Genomic DNA, 5,801 nt, shown 5'->3' with positions numbered 1-5,801 from the left:
CAATAAAGCAACATTTTGCATGCAAACCGCCTCTAAAAAGGAACAGAGGAGAAGAAGCAGAAGGAATAACGGCCCGTCGGAACAATGGGCAGTCCCCGTCCTCTTCTCATGTTGCGAACTGTGCATTTAGCTTGGTGTTAGTTTCATTTCATTTAGGTTCAAAAATGGGCGCATACAGAACTACACCCTTACTTATTAGCACACAGGGACCTCGCATAAATCCCGCACCATTCCAGCCTGGGTAGGTCTAATCATACGACATAAGTGACAACAGCTGCACAGCCTTTAATTCATAATAATGCATCATATTTTCTGTTTTGTATGTGAACTCAAAGCAAGTGGTAACTATAGCTGTTCAAAAAATGCATATGCAAATGAAATGTAGTGGAGCAGAAGTAGAAAGTAGAATAAAAAGGAAACACTCAATTAAAGTTGAGCTAAAACTGAGCTTAGGCACAGTATTTGAGTAAATGTACTTTCCTTCGCTGCTGGATATACAGCATATAACCTCAGCATCAGATGACAAGACATTAGTGTAAATACCAGGCAGGCTGATTAGCATTATAGTATTATATTTTCCTTGGCTGAGGTTGTTCTTCTATTTTCTGGCAAAGTCTCAACCGTCTTCCCCCTCTCCCACAGACACAGACAGAGAGAGATTGTGTCCCCATTATACGTGATGATATTAAATATATGGGGAATCTGAAAAATGAATACTGTTTTCATATCTACAGTATGTCTGCTCCTTAATAAGCTGAAATTAAGTTATTCAGTTTCATACCCACTGCCAGACACCTAAATAATCTCTTTTGTACGTTGTAGAAGAGCCAATTCTGTCCCAGCCCTTTTCCCCTCTCTTCATCTTCCTTTCTAAGTGAACAAGGGTTGACAAGTTCTTGTCGTTCCTGGCCGGTCGGAGGGAGATCCAACAAAAGGGCCCTTGTTTGAGACTTACCCCTGTCAGACAGCGCACTTTGATATTAAAAACTCTGCTGAGGGGGGAGGAGAGCTAGAGCAGGGAGGGAAGAGGGGGAGCAGCGAGGGAAAGATGAAAAGGATGAAAACAAACTCCTACTGTCTCCTAAGCCCGTGTCTGTAGGTGTAACCTCATAATGGACTCACAAATATTTGTCCAGTCAAAACAAAATAAAACAGCTCTTTGACTCCTCGTGTAGTAAGTCTGATCAGCCTCCACCAGCGTGTCTCTGGCTTGTCCTGCTATAACAACCACCTGCCTATTCTCTTGTATTCTCACACAGTGATCACATTGACACAGGGGGCCTCTCTTTAGATGTGAACAGGCCTCTTAGGGTGGACTGGAGCCATCGCCAGGGGGAAGAAATCCCCTGATACTGTACCTCACCGACTGAGGCCGTGCCAAAAACTAGAAATACTAGCAGATGCCTGGTTGTGCCCAAAAACGCGCGCGTGCCAGCAATAATAAACCAACACCGAGGACCAAATTTACCCTGCCCTCAGTTTAAACCTATACCCGAGAGTCAGAGCTTGGCGTGAGAGTTCAAGGCTGCATCTTGGATTCCTGGAGAAGAACTGGACTTTCACACCAGAGCGCCACGGGACATAAAACACACTACAAGAAATATGAATTTCATTACATCCCTCACAAACACATAATTCAGCCAGATTCAGGCCTCCTCCTTCAATCTGCAGCCCGTTCTGGGGCACGGGAGGAATGAACGGCTGCGATGCAGATAAGTCTGTACACTTTCCAGGCAGGAGTGACAAGCTGCAGCATGTCGCTCATTCAGGAAGAATGCAGAAGCAAGTGTAATGAGGATTTTCTTTTTCTTTCTGCTAGCAAGGCGCCTGCTATTATCCTGATTTTGAGTAGTCCTGAGGGCAGTTATTACAGCATTTATATTAATTCCCCTGGATTGCTTCATTTTGTTCATACAGGCCAAGGGAAGAAAAAGACTCAAGCAATTAGAGGAATGCCAGTGGAGAGAGGAGATGTGCTCAGTGATGGCACAGAGGCTGCATTGATCTGTTGCTTTATGTTAGGTATTGTTGTCCTCCTAACACCAATAAGAGTTGTGTGATACACCGGAGACCACTGTACTGCAGCTGACCTGGCGTCTGTAGCTGGGGGCTCATTCCTATTAGTGATTGTTTGCCATGTTAATGGCTGTAAGAACATCATCAGGCCCGTCAGCCCTGACAGGCTGCCGCCACTCATGCTTGCTGCCACAGGCGAGGGGATGGGCGCTCACATAATTCTGCAGAGGAATCTGTGAGAACCACGCCATCGTGCACGGCAGCAAGCCAACAAGAGCGGCCGAGATAACAAAGCAAGTGTACCTGGCTTGCCTGCTCCTCCACGCTCGCGAGCCACAGGGATGGCGACATAAGAGGGGAGAGTTATCAGAACACGAACGCATGTCATACACTCAGGCATTTGATCTATGTGATGAATTACAGCAGGAGGAACATAAATATCCATGTAGGGGAGGCGGAGGAGAAGCCAAACGCAGCACTGACTGGAGAGAAAAATGTGGGCGTTGAAATGAGCAGAAAGTTTGCTTCGAAATCCTTCTTTTCCTTCCATTTTTCTGCAGAAAATGTGAACAACACATGCAGTGGAAGTGGCAGGAAGTAACTAAATAAATTTACTCAAGCACTGAAAGTACACTTGAGGTATTTATACTTTATCTGCGTGTTTCTGTTTTATTCTGTTTATACTTCTACTCTACTACATTTCATTTAGAAATATTGCACTTTTTACTCCACTATATTTGTTTGACATCTGTAGTTGCTTGACATTTTTTCAGATTTCACATAAAAACAACACACAATAAAAAGAGATTAAACCATTTCCTCTCTAACCTCATCTGATTTCATTTAAATAACCAGACCCAAAGAGCTGGAACGATTCAATATTTCACAAAAAAAGACGAAAATTTAAAAGAAGCCTAAAAGATTGTGTAGCTGAATTTTGCTTTTCCATCTTTCCTGCCATTACAATCATCTCATGACCCCTCAGATTTATTTTTGAAGGGGCCTGACCCATAAGTTGGGACCACTGGACAAAACTACATCATCACGTAAAGTGGTTAAAATTAGCTCCACCTTGACCAGCTGCAAGAATAAAATGCTGCTTATGAATTGATGCATCATATGGACTGAGGCCATTTTCCTGCAGAATGACGTCTTCTTGTAATGGGACATATTTGCATTGCTGTATTGGTACTTGTACTTAAGTAAAGGATGTGAATAGTCCTCCCGCCACCAAGCAAATGTGTACTCTCTCCACTTGTCTGCTTTTTAAAATCCTCCGTTCCCTGTCTTTCTCCTGTCTGTTCCTCTCTCTCTCGCTCCCTCCACCCCTCCACCCCTCCACCTCTCCCCTGCTCTCTTACAGCCAGGTGCTGACAGAAGTTAGCATTCACAATCTTTCTGGTAAGGCTTTAACAGGAGCCAGATGAAAGACAGCAGCAGATTAAGATGTTAAACAGCCTCATATGGGATGGCACGGGACGAGTGAAGCAGTTGGGGCTGGAACGCAGTGGAAATGGAGGCAAACAAAGGCCCAGGAATGTCAGATGGAGATCACGTTGCACAGCCCTCGAGGAATAAGACATGTTATTAACACTGGCTGGGAAACCCTCAGGGGACGCTTATGTTCTCAAGGGACCCCACAAAAGCACCAAGCCCGGGCACTGGACGCCCGTCCTCTGGGCAGAGCTCTTTTGATGAAGTTTAATGCATTCTAACATATTTGATAACTCTCAACCTGGAAAAAGAAAAAAAATATAATTCAAAAATTGACATGCACTGCAAAATTTTCAGGATATTGTGACCATGAAACAACTGGTAAATTACTGCCAGGAGGTATTGTGTTGCTGATCCATAGTATTGAGCCGATGAGCCAACGATTCCTGGCCAGAGGCCGCCTCGTCTGCTGCAGCTACATTGGCAAAGAGGTGAGTATTGAATGTAAAGTTACACTTCACTGGGGTTGCCAAGCCTGACTTAAATGTAGTATTGAGATAGCATCATGAATACAGCTTTTAATGTCCAAGAAGATGTCATAGCCCATAAAACCTTTACACAGGGTTGGACTAATGAAAGTTTAAGTGAATTTCTTTTGTAGTAGTTTTATTGTTGAAAAAAAAAAAACATCCTTGCAGGGAAAAGTCTCAGGACGCAGAAACAGTCCGTGCAGTTCTGAACTCCAGTTTGTACCAGATTTGTCTTGTAACTATATTTGCAACAAAGAAAGCAACACTTAAATCTAATTAGTGATTTACTTTCCCCTCATGTTACTCATACAGGCCCAGTTCAAAGACAGTGAAATAAACACTATTGTTAAAATAATGAAAACCATTGTGCGCGGCTGGACTGGTATTCATATCCCTCTTCCCATTAAAATCACAACAAAATGACTGAACTATTACAAAGACAAGTCCGTTTTGTTTAGCGAGGCTTTTACATAGAAATAAAACGCTGCAGCACGGCAGCCCGGTAGGCACCATGAGCAGTTAAAAGCTGCAGCGGTTTCCCCTCTCTGGATTCCTCTGTGCTTCAAGGGCATCAGCTCTGCTCCAATGAGACTAGAAGGAGCCCTGCTTTTTTTTTTTTTTTTTGCTCTTTTGGACTCCCATCTGCCCTCTGAGCTGATTGTGAATGGCGTGCGTGGAGTAATGAGTGCTTGGTTTGATTTGGGGAGCCAGCTCCTCTCTACATCTGTGTGTGCCCCCCCCCTGTATCACACATGATGATAGAGAGAAAGAGATGGAGGAAGAAGAAAAAAAACAGCTCACTCCTTTGTTTGCTTTGATAAGTTTCTGTATGTATGTTTGACAATGTGTAATGGAATGTAACACATTTCGTTTTGACACATTAGTTTGCATGAAAAGCACACACACTCCACCATGTGCATGTGTACACAAATGCACACACACACATGCACAAAGACATACACACATGCACATTCCTGGCCCCTCGCTGGCACTCATACACTCAGCAGGTATGTCAGTGTGGAGACAGGCGGTGGTGTGTGCCCTAGGAATGCGAAACCTGACCTCTGGGCTGGAATTTGAGCCTCCTCACTCATCTTCACGCTTCTCAGAGATACGCTCTCATGGCTAGGCCTCGCGCTGGCCGGCAGAGCGCTTGAACAGCCACATAAAGTCATTTCCTACGACTCAAGGTTTGGTTTAAGCGCCGGCACCGGCTAAATGAAGATCTCACGCATTGTAAACAAAGTGAGCGTCATGAGGAGTGTATTAGTGTTTCCTGTTTGAAGGATGAAGGAGAATCAAAAGGAATAGTTTGACATTTTGGGAAATAATCTCATTTGCTTTCTTGCTGAGAGTTAGATGAGGAAAACTGATACCGCTTCCATGTCTGCGCAGTGTGCATGAAGCCAAAGCCAGCCAAAGGCTCCAAAGGTAACAAAATCTACAAGCACCTGTAAAGCTCACTAATTAACACGTCATATCTTGTTTGTTTAATCTGTACAATAACTGTGGTTTTACAGGGGGTTATGTGCCGGACTGTTTCTTTGCTGCAAGCTGTAACTTCCTGAATTCCCAGCTCACGTTGTGTGCGAGGCTTCAGGAGATACAACGTGTTAATTAGTGAGCTTTAGAGATGCTGGTTAGTGGATTTTGTTTCCTTCAGACAGAGCCAGGCTGGCTGTTTCCAGTCTTTATACTAAGCTAACCAGCTGCTGGCTGTACAGACATATGAGAGGTATCAATCTTCTCGTATATCTCTTGGCAAGCGAAGCGAATAAGCGTACAGTATTTTACAAAATGTCAAAATATTCCCTTGAGCAA

This window comes from Chelmon rostratus, chromosome 6 (assembly GCF_017976325.1).
Source record: "Chelmon rostratus isolate fCheRos1 chromosome 6, fCheRos1.pri, whole genome shotgun sequence".
In the NCBI taxonomy this organism is placed as follows: domain Eukaryota; kingdom Metazoa; phylum Chordata; class Actinopteri; order Chaetodontiformes; family Chaetodontidae; genus Chelmon; species Chelmon rostratus.
The sequence above is the reverse complement of the archived record's forward strand: the minus strand, read 5'-3'. Positions refer to the sequence as shown.